This window comes from Clinocottus analis, unplaced genomic scaffold (assembly GCF_023055335.1).
Source record: "Clinocottus analis isolate CAN_PGR_092001 unplaced genomic scaffold, fCliAna1.0.p SCAF_1, whole genome shotgun sequence".
NCBI classification, from domain to species: Eukaryota; Metazoa; Chordata; class Actinopteri; order Perciformes; family Cottidae; genus Clinocottus; species Clinocottus analis.
Genome location: NW_027175820.1, coordinates 4,520,578 through 4,538,661, shown reverse-complemented (window position 1 = coordinate 4,538,661; position 18,084 = coordinate 4,520,578). Strand labels below are relative to the sequence as shown.

General features: G+C 43.4%; 1 protein-coding gene across 1 annotated transcript in view; it reads right to left on the bottom strand.

Moving 5' to 3' along the window:
- lrrc4cb (leucine rich repeat containing 4C, genome duplicate b) overlaps positions 1 to 2,671 on the bottom strand; it is a 41,611-nt gene extending 38,940 nt beyond the window's left edge. Inside the window, exon 1 of the mRNA XM_068577136.1 lies at positions 1,553 to 2,671. The gene's annotated coding sequence lies outside the window, so the exon portion shown is untranslated. The remainder of the gene's footprint in view (positions 1 to 1,552) is intronic.
- Between the last annotated feature and the right edge of the window lie 15,413 nt (positions 2,672 to 18,084).

Here is an 18,084-nt window from a genome sequence, read left to right as displayed (position 1 = left end):
AATGTAACTGTAAAGCTGCTGAAATGAGTTTTTTGCATATCATATGCAAGTGAAAACATAATACCTTGACACTTTCACACTTCAAATTATATTTTTTTCTGTGTTTTTAGACGTTTAAAGAGCCCTTTGATCCTAAGGAATGAATGACCCAATATCTCTACAGTTAACAGAACCCTATGCTGCGTTTAAGATGATTCAGTTCACCACTTAATCATTAAAACTCCCAATCAAGCAGGCTCCAGGCGATCTCAAATGGGTAGCCAAATACTGTGATCACCAACCGTAAATCGACAGCGCCATTCTTATTAAACACTCCCGAGTTTGCTCTTCATTTTTTAGAGACAGATTGTAAAATCGCCAGATGTGCATGCGAGAGTGTACACTCGAGGAAGAGCGGGTTCAGGTTTTTAAGTGCAGTGCTTTTGCCTGCAGAAGCACTGTGGCAATTTCAGATGCGATGTCTGCTCCAAATGCAGCTCCCTCTGCCCATTTCAGCCAACACACAAGTATTTTCAGCGTCAAGGCATTTCAGCACCTCCCACTGATGGACAGCTCCTATTCACATTTCCAACACACAAAAAAAGAGGAAAAGAAATGAGGCTGTATTGCCAAAGCAACGTCAGGACTTGATTTTATTTTTTTAAACTGCATGCATTTTGTACTTTTGGTTAACCTGTGGTAGGGAGACATGACAACGTCATTCATATCACCCATGGGTGGCTTGGCCAGGGTTTCGCAGACATACTGGGTCAACAAGCAGAACCACAGAGAAGACAGGGGGGGTGGGGGGGGGGGGGGGGGGAGGTGTGTGCATGAGCGGATTCTGCAAAGTAAAGCTTGACCTGAAGCCTTTCTGCTTCACCACATCCCCTTTCCTGAGGGGCAGCCAGCCCACCTGGCCAATCCGGCGCTCTTGTTGCTGCAAACGTGTATGCTGAGAATACCTGAACTGAATTTGAATTACCATATGACGTAGGCCTTTTTTCGAGCTGTAATGTCCTGCTGGCAACAGGGGCTACCACAGACCCATACAGTCTCACGCGCTCAGACACACAATGTGTTGCACCACCCCGAAAACACACACACACACACACACACACACACACACACACACACACACACACACACACACACACCTCTTCAACCCCTTTCCAGTCCCTATCAATCTTTATCCGTATATATATATATATATATATATATATATATATATATATATATATATATATATATATATATATATATATTACACACACACACACACGCATTCTGAAACACACACACACACACACACACACACACAAAATCGCTCACGCTCAAAAGAGGATGCGACAGCTAAAAGCTACTCATGGAGATGGGAAAGGGACATATGGAAAGATAGAAAAAGTATCTTTCTGTCCGTTGAAGTCTGTGGATTCTGAGCAGAAATCGCCGCTTAAATGGCGATGAATCGGTTTGCACGGGGACACACAACAAGCACGTCACACCGAATAGCCTCAATTGGAGTGAATTCAACACACAGACACACACAAAAAGAAGAAGAAGAGATACTTACGCATTTTTTCGAATGAATGAGGTTGAGAGCAGTGGAGGAAAAACCAGCAGGGCCCCGGTCCCCGTTTTCAAGATTTGCAGCACGAGCGAGGCACAAATCTCCATGTGAAAGGGGATTTTTTTTTTTTTCCTTTTTTTTTTTTTTGGAGGGCTGCTGCAGTCCGCGTCTCTCTCGATCACAAGTCAAGATGCTCGCCTGCGAAAAATGCCAAACATTCAGAAAGAGTTGCGCCAATCTGCGCTGCGGCCAGCATCCATCCCCCTCGGATGCCCACTGAGCGCCGATGAGGAGCAGCAGTCACCCCCTTGGGCTTGAAGATATTCCTCTGGACTGAGGAGGAGGAAACCCTGCAGAGTTTTTTTGATAGGGGGGGAAGATCAAGTCTGTATAGGCCCTTCTTTCTCCCCCTAAAAAAACAGTCACAGTCCAAAACGTACTCCCACCGGTGGTTTTCCTTTTGGAAAGATCGCTTGAGTGAAGGAAGAAAAAAAAAATTACAACCAAAGTGGACTTATTCTTTTGGATTTGGCAACCACGCGGATCATTTACTTAAAAGAAATGAAGCAGATCAGAGGACAGGCATGACAATGTGTTGCCCGTGTAACGCATGGTTAAGGTCAGCGCAGATGAGGTGCAGAAGCGTCCTACACACGCGAAAAAAAAGAAGCCCTGAGATCGCCTATTGGGTAGAATTAAGGATATCCGTCCCACTGCAACCATCACACGCGTCGCATCAGGACAAATGGGTTGCCATAGGCTGCTCTACCAAAAAGAAAAGAAGAAAAAAAAATCGCACGCGGCATACAGTATGTTTCTATCAACGGGAAAGATCCACGGGATGCTATTTGTCCCCGCACCTTCAAAGCAATCCGGTGTATTGATTACATAAGCGCAGCTATTACTAATAATTCCGCTTGTCAGGGAGTGTGTGTCCGATCCGGGTGGTGTGGCATCATCATCATCATCATCATCATCGTCACCATCCGTGTGTTGCAAATAAAGCGGCTTTTTTCTTCTTCTTCTTCTTCTTCCTCTTCTCGCCACCGGCTTCCTAATGGTTCCCCCGCTCGCTGCAGTCCATGACTTGAATAGCGAGCACGTTGAAATCACGGTCTCCAGGCACAGATCTGCCGCGCGCGGGCGGGCGGGCGGGCGCGTGAGTCACGTGTATGTGTGTGTGCGTGTGTGCGCGCGTGTGTAATAGGTAGGTGTGCGCGCGTGCGTAGGCGTAGGCGCGTGCTCCCGTATTGCCCGTGGACCACTTTAACTTTGACCACTTTGCCCGCGCGTCCGTCGGTCCATTTCAATCACGCAGCGGTCGTTAATTATCAGGGATCAATCGCATTAACGCACGCGGCACGGGGATCTGATATCTCCACGGGTGTGCGCGCGTGTGCGTGCGCTTGTGTGTGTGTGTGTGTGTGTGTGTGTGTGTGTGTGTGTGTGTGCGTGCGGGTGCACGCGCGAGCGATTCAATTGTTGATGAGGTATGGTTGCCACCTACAGGCGTTCGTCTCTATCCAGTCATCCAAAACGCACAAATGCATCCCCATGCAACACGTAGAGCTGCTCATCAGTCCTCCACACTGATGCAAGGCCAGAGTGGTGTTGTGCATGTTGGACACGTGCACATGGGTCCAACATACACCGGCGACAAAATAAATCAGGATTGGACATGTTTGCGCTCAACCAACATATTCCTTTTCACAGATGCTGTCAGATGCAGACAAAAGTAACCAAGGTAACTCCAACCAGCGTAGCTGAAACCTGCTAATTCCCTTTGCTGGCGTTGGTCAGATGAAGGAAGGGGGAAGCTTCCCTCACTGCAGGTTGGCACTTGTGGGCGAGGGGGTATAAGTCACAAAAGGCTTGCAGAGCTTCGGGCAGACAAGTAAGTGTGCATTCATTTCATGTGAGAAGAACAGCGTGTCTCATTAGACAACATAATGGACCACCAGTCGGCGACGTGACAGACTAGAGTCCAGTTCGCTGAGGCCGCAATGCTTTATGAGATTCGAGCAGACAGAGAGAACACGAATGAATACAAATCAGTCGTGGTGGGATTGTATTACATGCTGTTTTGATTGCACACGCAACAACAAAAAAAATCTAATGAGAGCTGAGTGAGAGCCTATAAAGTACTCTAAGTAAGTAATTACAGTTTAGGAAACTATGGAGAGGATACACCAGAATACATAATTGGAGATGAATGAAACAATGAACCAGATGGGTCCATTGTGGGCAGGAGAGGGCGGTGGGGGGGGGGGGGGTCACTGAAGGGTTCGCTTGGTAAGAAAAGGATATAAGAGCCGTGACAATGACCAGATATTAACCCACCAACGGCAGATTTTGGAGTGATGTGTTGAACACCTTCATCAAACACCTGACAAATGTTCTCGAGGAAATATTTTGCCCATGAAATACCCGAAAGTAGTGAGAGATATCATCAAACTGCCCCTAGAACACTCAATAGAATTTATATAAGAAGAAAAGCAGAAAATATCACCGTTGCAGAGGTTGTAATCGACGTATCTTTGGCACTTCAAACTGCAGCCACACTGATGGCTCTGTGAAGCTGTTATGCTATAAAAAAAAAGAGAGAGAGAGAGAGAAAGACACTAGATCACTTAGATAATCCAAAGTGTTGGACCATGGGACATGTTTGACCTCGGCGGAATTCAAGGGATCAACGAAGTTCAGAAAGACCTTGCCTGGCAATCCGTCAAACATTTGCAAGCGTCAACCTAACCGGGAACCACGAGCAGGTGGGAACGTGAACCAAGAGTATCGGGAATTCTGGGTAAACCAAGAGCGACGGAACCAACGTTAGCCGCCGCCGCTAGCGTGGCTAAAGAAACGCCGGTTTGAGATTTGAGTTTCAGAGGAATGTTCTGTTGATTGACTTCTCAAACAATGAACTACCTTTCAGAAACATGGCGCTCCAGTGCAGCTCAGAAGACGGAACACGAGGAAGGTTTGATTGTAAATTTATGCAGCTCCATTTACCATTTACTTATCCATCAATCTGTCATAATATAAACACAGGATTCTGGGATTTGTCTCAACTCCCTCATCTACAATGCATCCTCCTTTTCTTCTTTTTTTTAAGGGCGAACGCTATAATCTAATGCATGTATTCACTGGATAATGAATAACTTTGAGTTTTGCAGAGTTTCATATACAACCGAGATGAAGAAGTGTGTGTGGGAGGATCCTAATAAGACCTAAAAAAAAGTATTTCTGAGTGAATCAAAGTCAGACTCTTAACCTTAGAAGTGAAGCTCAACCGTGTCCTTGTGCATCTGTTTGTCATTGTTAGAGCTCCTTTTTTTGAACAAAAGATTGAATAATTCATTTTGGTCATTATATGGTGGACAATGCCGGTTCATGCCATCTTAAGTCCACTTTTTATTCAGTTATCAAACCTCAGTATCTTGAACTAAAAGCAGTTCAGACTCTCGTGAAACATTTTAGTGCTTCTTACGTGTCTGTGAAAGTCAAAACTTTCCTTCTCATGCATAACCACAAAAAGTATGCCCGCAAAAACCAAAGCCAATTTCCCAAAGATTAAATGTAATCCCGGTCTAAGAAGCGAAATCGGTGAAAATCTCATCTGAGCAATTTTTTTCCCCATTTAAAAACTGGACCTTTCGTGGGGTTTCACTCCACCTATGTTGAGGCATAATTGGACTTCACTTCAAAACGATATTTTCCACATACGCTGCACTAATATTAATGTGCCAACAGTTACATAACTGCCGGAGTTTTTCCACAGTCTCCCCCTAAAAACACTGGAGATACATTTGATGTGTATTTTGTTATCAGCGTTTTATTCGCGCTTTGATGAAATCTGAATTTTAATTCCTGGAGATCTCCTGAGCAGAAGAATTAAAAATAAAAGGCGCGCGGAACAAAGCGGGAGGGATGCAAACACCCGGCGTTGCTGTAAATGAAAGCCTCAGCAGATCTGCGCGATCAAATCAATGTCAACCACATGCTGCTTCCACGGTGTGCTCCCTTATTACAAAGCTTCTTTCCTCGCAAGGACAATATTTTTTGTTTTTGTTTTTCCTGATCCAATGTGAGGTCCTGGGACAGGGATGTTATGTGTACAGATTGCAAAGCCCTCCGAGGCAAATCTTGGAGTTGTGATTCTGGGCTACACAAAATAAACTGAATTGCATTGAATATAAAAATGCCGTATTTCTTCCATACAACGGCAACACTCCGTGTCGATGCCGACGATTACCAGCCCACAAATGACAAGTGCGGTAAATCAACACATGGAGTTTGAAGCACGTTTGACAGCTTGACAGCTTCTATTACTTGTGTTTTGTCTGGAAAAGGCAAAGTTGGAAATGCTTTTGGACTCGGCTTGTATTTCTATTCATTTTTATAAACGATTCCATCAAATATGTTCGCTTGGAAGTTGTTTGATTAACTGACTCTTGATGTATGTTAATAACATTTTTGACAAGTTTAAGTTATAGTTTTTGATTGGATGGATGGGATGTGTCGTTTTTAACCTTTATTCAGCCAGACGGATGAGCCTCTTAAATACTTGATCAAAAATACTCTCAAATACTGCCTATGTCAACCAATTTGCTCTGGTCTTCTAAATGCAAATGCGGCCAGATGGATTTTTACGCACAAGCATTCTTAGCCGACGCCTCTAACATGATTAGCAGAAAGCACAATGTGGTTCACATTTTGTCGCCTTCATTGAACCTCAGATAGTTTTCATTTAACCGCTCGAGATGTGATAGATATGAGAGCGAATGTTTAAAATGTAAATCGGCTTTATGCTTCATTCAGTCTTTGGGGAGGGAGGAAGAAGGTTCCTCTCGCTGAGTTATTTAGACATCCTGGCTTTAAAGTCTGTCAAACAAATTGAAGGACCCAGATGGGTAAAGCTATGTAAAAGTGTTTAACAAATTATAGGCAGAGATGGCTTCGGTTGATTCTTTTCATCCCTCCTTTTGGTCCACTGCCATTTTTCTGTCAAAATAGATTTGGCCTCTATATTTCTTTCTCTCTGTGAGACATCTCTTTCCCCCATCTTCCTTCTTTTTCTATCTTCCTCCATCAGCCTATTGGGATCGCTGGATCGGCTGCTGTAGTAGCACACGTCGCAGACTGCTTTCTGGGACAAACTTCAAGAAGCAGGGCTTGAAAAAAGATGGAAGAAAAAATATGGGTGGGGGGGCAGAGAGAGAGAGAAAGAGAGAGAGAGAGAGAGAGAGAGAGAGAGAGAGAGAGAGAGAGAGAGAGAGAGAGAGAGAGAGAGGATCCTCCTCTAGCACTACGAAGCCTCTTCAATTATTCAAATGGCCGCTGTCCCTCTGCACTTGTTCTCTCTGCTTGGTTTGAATATTAAAATGGCGGCCCCCAAAGAGACAGATATCCAGAAGATGAAGCCCACGCAGAGAGCAAAGGCTGAGTGCGCTTGACTCCTCGCATCCCCGCCACCGCCGCCGCAGTCGATGAACGGGCGACTATCTATGCAACATGACTTTGATGAGGGAAGTATTCCTGTCACGTTTGGCCTAAATTCCATTAAAGACAGGCTGAGGGACTGCATTACCTGCATCCCAACAGACAGGAAGTGCCCAACACTCTCAGAAGTGCACGGTGGGGTGTCGTGACGGTGGAGTGGACTTTTTTATTTAGGGACTCGGCCTGGTCACCAATGGCAGAAGAAATTTTGTGACATATTGGTCAAATTCGATGTACGTGTCTTCAGTAAATTGCTTGGATTCAAGCAACTTCACTGAATGAAATATTTAAACAAAGTAACACAATTCTTTTAATGAGAATGAATTATTTCATGAATGAGACCTAGATGACCAGGCTGAGGGTGGTTTACCATGACTGTAAAGGTAAAGCAGGGATGGGAAAAGTATTCAGTCATTCATTCAGGCTCATTTACTTATCTTTAAAATGTACTTAGAACTATTTCGGTCGTCCCAAATGGAGAGATTTGTTTTCACTGCCAGTACAACACACACAGACAACCCATAAAATCTTCATGAATACATTTATGCAACAGTGTCGAAGGCAGTTTCTTCAGGGCTGCTGTGGCAGCCATACAACAATGTAAAAACACTCATATTTTATACATAATAAAGTGTTTTGGGAGTGAAATTGGAATCTGTAAAGAGTAACTTTTTAAATGAACGTTGTGAACTAACACGTACAATTTGCCACGAAACTGTAGCGAAATAAAGTACTTAAAGTTAAATCGGGAGTACAGTACAAGTACCTTAAAGTTGTACTCACAGGACTTGGGTACACGTACTAAGTGATGTTCCACCATTGCCGACTCCTGCTGTCACTGTGTCAAAGCTGTCACTCTCCACAAATACAGTGAACAATGAACCCCAGATCAGTAATTGAATGGATTACATGGAATGATGCAATTGAGATACCAAAGGGTGACTAATTGAAGGAAAGAATCAAACTATCACGTCGTCTTAATTAGGTGGTGCTGGGCCATCAGTTTCACTGCAGCTAAGACACTCCACGTCTGTGGAACGCTCCTCGAGGGACGAAGACCATTCGTCAAAACAGTATTACCTCATTTGATGTTTTGACGATGGCGGTTGGGAGTCTATAGCTGGGCAGACACTGTATGGATTTATCTCTGCCAGATCGTCTGTGCAGTGGAAAGGGGAGGGTGGAGATCACAGCGCCTGATGAATTGCCTGAACGACCCATTGATCAGGATCTCGGACGATCGGGTAGCTTTCTGGCAAGTCGGATACTTTTGGGTTGGATGTCTTGACAGTTTGAGCAATTCAACGGTTTAATCCCCACATGGCTGCTGTTGGGACAAAATCAGGACATGCAACGCTAAACAATTCAATAATGTCACATGGTTTACAGTTATTTGTACTTGTCAGTTGGACGATGCTTTGCCATCTGATCCTTGCGCCTGGGAGTCGATCTGAAGCAAACCGGTGTTTTTCAGAAACAATCTCAACCCCAACCAAAAACAAGAACAGTGCAATTTTACACAAAAGCACACAAAACCCATCTTTACCTCGTGTGTATTCAGGCTGGTCTCATCCAGCATTCAGTTATTTCATGGAGAGTAATCATTGAAGGGCCAGGAAACACGCTGTATCGTGAAATGTATTGTTACAGAGATATGAACTTACCTCGTAACGGCCAGCTCGAGCTGCTGTCAAAAGATCCGTTCTAACGAATGCCAACTTTCTTGAGGACACAGTGCTCCTGTTTTGAATAATCTTTATTGGTCTCAGGGCTTTTCTTCCAGTGTGAGCGCCATCCATTGATTAGTAAAGTGAGGGTTTGCCGAAAGGCAGATTAAAACACGTTGTTGAGTTAACACCACATACATACAAACACAAAGTGTCCGCGCAGCTGAACACACATTTCCCATAAGTGTGACTGTGCAGCCAATTGCATAAGACCCGCATCACGTCCGTGCTCATCAGACCGTTCGGCGTCCACCTCCTCGTTTCGATGCATTCAAACTTTTCCCGTTCCTCCGCTCATTTATTCACGCCACCTGTCTTAATGTTCAGGCTCAGAGTACAGGAGAGAGCGGAAACAACACTGCCTACTGTATACCTTTACATGTTTTATTTATGTGTGCATGTGGCTTAATTGAAACGCCCCCCTCAAGGCCTTTTATTTTGTATTCTTCTTCTTTAATTCATTTTATTTTGTTAGTATTCAGTGATCACAGTGAGCGGCGTAGGAGGGTGAACCTTAATGGACAGTGTTTCCTCTCATTACAGCAGTTCCAGATAACTGAAGTGGCATTTCTGTGTATGCACATTACACTAAAGCCCCATTGTGGATTAAAAGAAGAAGAACAAAATAACTCAGCTGGTGAAATGGCTATAAACGGAGGCTATAAATGCCTCCGCTCTGAAGTGAAGTAAAGGGGCCAGTTTAGGATGCACCATGGGGCCAAGAAGATCACCTCCTTGAGGATAAAACAATCCTGGGAGAGGGTTCAAATCAGTGGCGGTCCGTGGATTTTCTACCTGCACCTTCAGTGCCTCAGCTAATAGGGAAACATACTTATACATGTAATGTATTTGTGAAAAACAATTATATTATAAAATAGCGATAACTTTGTGATTCTGTCTAGGCCGGCAGAGAAGGCTCAGCAGGCCCTTACGGGCCCGCCACTAGTTAAAATACAGAAAAAAGAAATTGTTTAAAATATCATCCAAATCAGTACATCTGGAGTTAGTTTGCGGTCTACAAGCGCCACTTGTATCTTTTTCTTTTATGTCTTATAAAGGCTCAAAATTATCTTGAAGTAGTTCAAATTGAACCTTCTATTCTTGCTCTTTGCAACAAAAGTGGAACATGGCTTCCATATCAACCTTTGTATCCTTTTGTATCCAAACTTCATTTCTTTTCTTTTTTGAAAGGCCTTTGTGACTGACGTGAGAAATAAAAAAAAAAACAGCTTATTATTTCTTTTATGTGCTGAATTATTTGAAGCAAAGATAAGTGGAAACCAGAGTGAATATAAATCGGTATATCAAGACTTAACAGCCAAAGTCTGTTTGTCAATTCCTTTCTCAGCACCTATGTACTTCAATTTAAAGTCATTGTCGGTGAGGAGTAATTCAGAGAGGACATTTTTTCCCCATAGACATTCATATGTAAATGAAGTAATATCTGCAGAGACAGTCAGACGTTTAAGTCTTTCTGGTGGCTGCTTAACCGGAGCCACAGGCCTCGTATGCAAAAATGTCCGTGACACAAATTGTGAAAGAAAGCACAAACAATGTTGCGGCCCTTCTCGTAGGTTCTAGTCCAGATTATTTTGGGGTGCAGGGAAACAATGGAGAGTTATGCAAAGCTGCCTCCACTGCCGTGCCAAGCCAACATGGATACCTTGGCACAGAGTCAAAAACACTCCCATCGTTGTATGAACGCTGCTGTCCAACAGGCCTCGCTTTTTTCTTTTTTCTTTCCAGGGTGCATTATTTTGATTAATTACACCACATCGCCTTTGAATTTGAATGACCTCCAAAAGGAGTCTAACCAAGTCCTGACCGCGTGACTTCCTGTAGCGGCCCTTCGATTTCTATGAAGCATCATAATGAAGCGTATTAGCATAAACATGAAGACAGAGAGAGGGGGGTGGGGGGGTGTTACATCCATTTTTTCTTCTCTTTCTGGTAACTTTCTCGACAGCTTTAGCGCCTCACATGAACCTCTACAGAACAGGGCAGAACAAAACGAAATGCATGAGGATGGTGATTAATGCAAATGCTTTTGGCACTTGGGGGAGGCACAGGGGCCGCAGTTAAAAGGAAATTTAGTGTGACCTGTTATTTTGTCGTAAATGCCGCGGCGCGTTACGACAAAGCAAACCAGAGTTATGATGCTTCCTGCGCGCGTTCAGCCTCACGGCGGTGATAAAGAGAATAAACGGAATCAGCTCGTTACATGCATGCCGTCATATGACGTGAGCCTGATGCACACTGAAGGACGGGCCTCTCAAGGGTTTAAATTGTTCGGAACGAAAAAGAAAAGAGGATGAGAAATGCATTTAATCTGATGCGCTCGGAATAAAAAGTACTCGCGAATACGTTTTTTTGGTGCGAAAGGTTTATAGAACTCCCTTATCATCAACTGAGTTTAAGGGGGAGATTGTTCCCTTTAAGATTCAGTAGAGGCAGACGGGTATTTATCACAGTAAAGACAGACCAGCGGGTTAAGATACCGCTGGTGCTCCCGCAGTGGCAGTTCAATGTCTTTCTTAATCAGAATAGACAGTGGGTGTCATAATGGACCGAAGCAGTGACCTTCCATTTTGTACGAATTGCCTCTTACAACCCCCGAGCCAATCTCCTGCAACATTGATCCCTCCCGGTGCTCCACGCACTGAATTTTGAATCGTACCTTTCAGTAACGAAAATGTTCTGAATGTCAGATACGTTTGTGTACGAAAATCCATTTTTTAAAGAAAGAAAAAAAATACATTATCTTGGATTTGTGGCCTGTCTTTAGTTGTATTGACGATAACACTCGTACCCTGAAATCCCGTGAAATGGCTGATGGATGCCAGATATGATCAGTGGGTTGTTTAATCAATACACAAAATCTGATGTTATGGTCCTTTTGTGCCACAGTCCAACCGGAGCGGCCATCCAGGAGCCAAATTCAAACTCACCTGCAAATGTCGATCCAGGTGCATAAATCTATGTAGCAATCAGACAATTAATTATGGAACCAACTAATCTGACTGCCCCATTCACCAGCCAACTAATTTAATTATTAGAGGTTATGTCTCCTGAGTTACTCGATTCCTTCTAAATCAGTAATTCTCTGTGTCGGCAATAGGTGAGGTTTCTGGAATGACTAAAGACCACCTGGAGGCCTCTTCACGAATCAATACCAACCTCATGGTCGACGTTATCTCCTAAGGAGGGGACGGGCGGAGGAGGGGGAGGGGGGAGATTGATTGTCGTTAAGCACTTTACAGGATGGAAAGAGGATGAGGACGGATCATAAAACGCCCACACACCTCCTACCCATCCCTCTCAGCTGCAACCGAGTGCAGCCAATCGATAGGAGCAGGATCAGCGAAAAAAATAAATAAATAGAGAACGGGAAAAGAATAAATATCTAAATAAACAGGGGAGGGAAAAAAAAGGCAAGATGTGACACATAAAGTTGATCAAATATCTGGGAGAGAAAATGAGGAAAACATTCTTATTCAGAAGCGGTGTGAGCAACAAAAAAAAAACCTGATTCAATGTTGTTATGTTAATTAGAACTAATCCCTGGAAGATGCTCGTGTGTGTTGTTTTTATTAGTTTGTGTAATCGGTGGAGTCTGTCACTGGATCTCTTTAGAGCTAACCTCCACGTGTGCCTGAGAAGAAGAAACGGCCGATCAAATTAAATAACCCCGGCCCTAGCTCCAAATTAATAAAGGCAGAGTGGAAGTGCTCACCGAGGAGACAACACAAACGCACAAACGGATGGTTGAAAGCGTGTGATGGATTTAGATATCATATTAGAGGTAGCTGGAGAACAGGGAGGAAGTTTGGCGGACTCACATTAACTCAGAGGATAAGCAGTAAGAGTGTTATTACAGGTTACTGGTTGATTATATAAAGCTATGTGTTGGCATAGCATTTTTGCAGGTATTTGCTAAACCCTAAAAATCAACATAACAACTTCTCTTGTATGACACAGCGCATTTTAAATACGCATACGTTTTCGCTCCTAACTTAAATATGATACTTTATATCTTTTAAATCCATTAAAAGGCCGAATAAACGAGAAAATGAAAAATACTGGACGCTGAAGATTCAGCGTCAAACCTATCTCTCACATTAGCGATGCTAACTTGCTGTAACGCTATGGTGCGCATGCTCGATGGTACTTTTTGCTTCGTGCGCCACGAAGCAGAAAGTGTTCACGACGGAAAAGGAATATATTAATGTGCTGATTAATCGAAAGAAAGACAGAAAAAAGAAAACGCCCCCGGTGTGTAAACCCCTTTAGTCGTGGCTGTGTATCAGTAATTCATTTACATACATATTTTAACTCCACACCACTGATATATTCACACACTTAAGCACAAATTCACACTGAGCCACTGGTTCCTCTCAACCTTTTTGACCCCTGAACAGAGTCAGTGCTCCTGATTTACAACGGCATTTACATTTCTACTGAAGAATAAACTCTCCGTTAGCGTCTCCGGTCCGATTCACAGGCAAAGGAAGAAACCCTTCCTTGGCCCAGGAATACATCCATTTTAAAATATACTCTGCTAAAAAGAGAAATTGTTCCAGTTAAAACACGCTGTGATGAGAAAAAGATCTGACTTCCAGTGGTCCAGACTTGGACTCAGACTAATGTGGTGCGTTCAAAGCGCTGATGAGGTTTGTGCGTTTTTTTTGTTGTTGCCTTCATGCTCTGTTTCCTGTAGCGTTGTGGTGCCGCGGATGACATACAGTCTCAGTGCAACAGTGTTTTATCTGCTCGCGGATGAATTAACCCACAGATTCGACAGCGTTTTCATCATCTCGGGACGTGATGATGCCTCTAATGTAGAACTTGGAGTGTTGCCATTTTGTTTCCAGGGTAATTATGAAGCCAAACAGCTATACGGGCGCAGTTAGAGCCGCTGATGCACTGCTATTTGAGGACTGTCCGCTATGTGAGGACTGTCCCTACCAGAGAGAAAAATGAGAGCATCGGTTGTTTGTTCCAACTCTGATAACAATCCATCTACCTACCTTTGCCCTTTTCCTGAAAAGCTACCTCTTGGAGTCATGAGAGTAATGTCTCTCTGAGGCCCAATCCCGAACCCTCCCAACCCGTGACGGAGTGATCTCGGTCTGTAGTCACTCTTGCAGCTGAGTGATGCAGCCTTCCCTGAAAGGTAAGTTATCAATACAGCAGCAAGGGACCTGTGAGTGAATATGAGAATGAAACAATTAAAAAAAAGCTTTTATGATCACCAATTAATTGTTTTTCATTACAGTTACTAGACGAGAAATATAAAAAGTATAAGAAAATAGATGAATGGGAAGTATTGAATGATATAACGATGCAATGATAATGCTGAAAATGGGATATATAAGTATGTATGTATGTAAAAAATAGACTGAATAATTACAAATATGTGTTTATGTCTATATATAAATTTAGTATAAATAGATGTACGGTTAAGAGTATTGCGCTAAATGACTGCACTGTTGCGTCAATATTGCAGAGTTGAATGTATAATGCGGTTATAGGGGTAAAACGTGTGTTATTGTTTATTGCTGTTACAATCCAAATGAACAAATCATAGTTTTGCTCCAAGGGCAGTGATTCCATTAAAGGCCCGCTTTGCCATTTAAGAAAAACAGATACATCTTTATTTAGAAAAATGTACTGGACACCTGGTGGTAAAATCATTAATCAGGACATTTATTCGTTGCGAGGAAGGAGCAGAGACGGCGATACAACATGTTACTTCACTAATTAAGCGTGGCTTCAGCTGCATGGGGTCAGAGCGGCAAGCACACGTCACGTTTTTTTAAAAAGGTTTTTTTTTTTACTTTTATGTCTCTTCCTGTGTGGGTGGGTTTGACCCAGAATGCAGTTTAGTGGTGTAATTCTTTTACAGCCATAACGCCAGTTCTATGCCTGACACATAAGTAGTTCAGACCAACACGCCATTATCTGTGACTGTCCTAAGTCCCTCCACCTTTAGCTTCCTGCGATAAACCGTGAAACCGCCACAAGGTCCACTGTTTAACTGTATCTCTACATAAAGCTCAAATGAAGATTTATGTATTAAATACTTAACGCTCTTACTAATACTTTGACTATTACTACTACTGCTACTCCTACAACTGCTACTACTGCTACTAATACTTCTACTATGACTACTGCTATAACTATTACTACTCCTACAGCTATTAGTATAACTGTCACTACTACTACTACTACTACTACTTCTATTCAAATGGGACGTCTTACCACAGTAGTAGCCACACTTTCAAAATTTCTATGCAAAGTTTTCTAGTTGCATATCCAAGTCTGCTCTCCGAATGAGCGATGCGATACCTTTTGAAAATCCTTTTTATTATGAATACACAGAGGCATATGTGACGTCTTCATGGCTTTATCGTCTGACAATCAGGCCTGCCATGGGCAAAATTACAAGGCAACAGGCGCCCATGTGTTCCAAAAACAGAGACATGTTGACACCTGTTGTCTCGCGACTCATCAGGAGACACGCAAAGTTGGTGTGTGGATATTAACATGGGAGAGAGAGTTCAATGAAAAGCCACTGGCCTTCTAAGGCTACATATGAATGAAACTTAAGATATGATTCTGAATTTAACAGTCAAACACAACAGTTTTTCTTCCAACAGCCATTTAAGAAAAACAAATCTTTACTTCAATGTTAAAAACCCCTTTTTTAAAAAAAAAAATTGTTTGCAATACTTCGTCAAAAAGTGTTCTTTTCACAATTCTGCTGTTTGTATCGTGGTGTTGCTGCGGATGGAATTTGTTCCACACCGGTCGGTGTTCAGTGTCCCTACAGGAAATGAGAGAGAGAACATGACAACAGAACGGGCTCTTGATTGGAGAACAGTTTGTTCCTGAAGCGGCAACTCACGGTTCCCATGCAGGGAACGTCTTTCTCAAGTCTCCCACAATTAACAAGCAGTCATGGAAGTTTGCAAATAGTTGCAGGAGTGTGTCTTTCGGGATCGAGTTAGCATTACGTGGAAGAAGTAAAAACTATTAAACTGCTTGGTTGAAACATTAAGTAATATCCATGTACATGTTTTCTGTAATTCTTTGTGTCATTAGTGGCTCATCCATATTCATACGCGGCACATGCAGAGGAATTAAACATCACTCTACATCTTTACTCGCCGATAAATCTCTTACACAAAGAAGTACCGGTGAAATCTGTTTGTTTTAGAACAATTAGGAGGAACCCAAACATAATAAATATGAAGCAGGCTTTGACAGGTCTCAGGAACTGTACGATAACTTTGTAATTTCCCTGAAAGCAAACGCGAACAAGGTGAAAAGCTTGTGAATCTCATAGCTTCTTAATAGAGGTAAATCACAACAGCTGTCAGCTGCAAAACAAGTATAATTGAGGTTGTTTGAAAAGAAGAGAATGATTCACGACATATTTTTTGCATTAAAATCTGTTTGAGTTTGACATTGCTGAGGACATTAAACTAAAGTAGCTTATAAAGTATCAACATACAGGCTGACTTTTCTCCTTTCGAAAGGAAAAAACCCGAAAAGATCCAAAACATTTCTGACAGTCTTTGGCCTAAACCCGACTGAATTAAACAGCAGTACACTGAGTCGAGGCTATAAACTTCCAAAGATGATTTCATGACGGATTACAGTCAAATAATCGGGATGCAGATCTCACTGTGACTCACTATTTTAAACTTTCATTTTTTTTCTTCTTCTTTTTAAACGCCAGAAGCAACATTTTAATATGCTATTACATGTTTGTCCCCCCCCCCCCCCGCCAATCCTCCCTCCCCCTCCTCCCTCCCTCTTCCTAATGGGAAAAGATTGGAGTCACAAAAAGAGTGAAAATGGAGGCAAGTGGGCCTCACACTGCGTTCCTGAAGCCGCGCTGGATGAGGACAAACGGTGCGATCCGCCGGCCCGACAAGAAGCTCGCCGGTAACGTTGTAGGTGTAAATGGAGTCATGCTCCGTTGCAAGAGTAAGACTTGTGTGCCCGCTCCCCTCATCCATCATATTTGTGTGTGTGTGTGTGTGTGTGTGTGTGTCTGTCTGTCTATGTGGGCAAGAAGAGACGGAGTCGGCTCTCCAGCCGGGGCCCAGGAGATGGGCTGAGGATGACAGATGACGGATGAGGTGCCGTCATGGCTTCCTAAGAGCTCAGTGAGATCTGTCTTCTGGCGGCACGTCTAAATTATTACCTCGGCTTCGCAGGCATTTGTAGACGCTCAGCTCTTCTCGTGTTATTCCGGCGAGGCTGCAGACCTTTTAGCTTTCTTTCGTTTTTTTTTTTTTTTTTGTGTTGTGAGCTCATGAATTTGTTTTTAATATTCACCCTCGGTGGGAAGTATCATCTGCATTCCTCTCGCTGTTTAAATTAACACTTGCCTGCTGGTTTCTGGAGGCTTGTAGTACTACATCTTGAGTGTAGTATCTGCTACTCGCTGGTCAGTCCCATCCTCAGGAAGCCAGCAGCTTCACACAGCACTCCTCCTCACCAGACAGGTGTGATGAAATCTCACATCTGACAGTCATCTATATTTTATTCCCCCCGCTCCGACTGCTGTGGAATATGTGAGCTCGCCGCCTTCCCCGAATCAAGGACCACTCGCCAAGATGCAAGGCAATATGGACTTAGTGCGTGAAGAGTGAATATGAGAAAGAAATTAACTTTCCGAGTGCGTCTTTCGACAATTTCCTGGCGCGGCTCGACTCAGGCGATCGGCGCTATTATACAATCCTTGACACAAACAAAACCCTTGTGACGAATCTTGCGGCACACTTGTTAATTCAAGAGTTAAAACACACACACACACACACACACACACACGCACAAGCGAGCCGGGAGTAGATCGCACTCCAGATCTCACTGTGAGCTTGGGCGGCGAGGGCCCTGCGTCCCTCTGTGGTTCAAACTGTGGTCCTAGAAAGCGAAACTGGCGGGGAGGCTCGCGAAAAAAGGAAAACGTGCAGCAGACACATGTCTCTGCCAGACACTGTGGGCTAGTGCCGAGTGCTCCGGCATGCCAAGTTGGTGTGGAGGAAAGTAGGGCAAAACAAGGGAATCCAAAAAACAACAAAGTGGACATTTTCTTTTGAGCGGAAATTACACACACATATAAAGTGTCTAGAGGATTTGCATATATTTGCAAACGAAACAAGCGGCAAGAAGCCATTGTCGCAGCGGCAAGTGCCGCTTCTCTGCAGTCCCGTGGCGCATTTGTGTTTTTTGCAAGCCACAGACAATCTGGGAACGCAGTGCGAAAGGGCCGCTGTAATCTGTATGTGACGATGT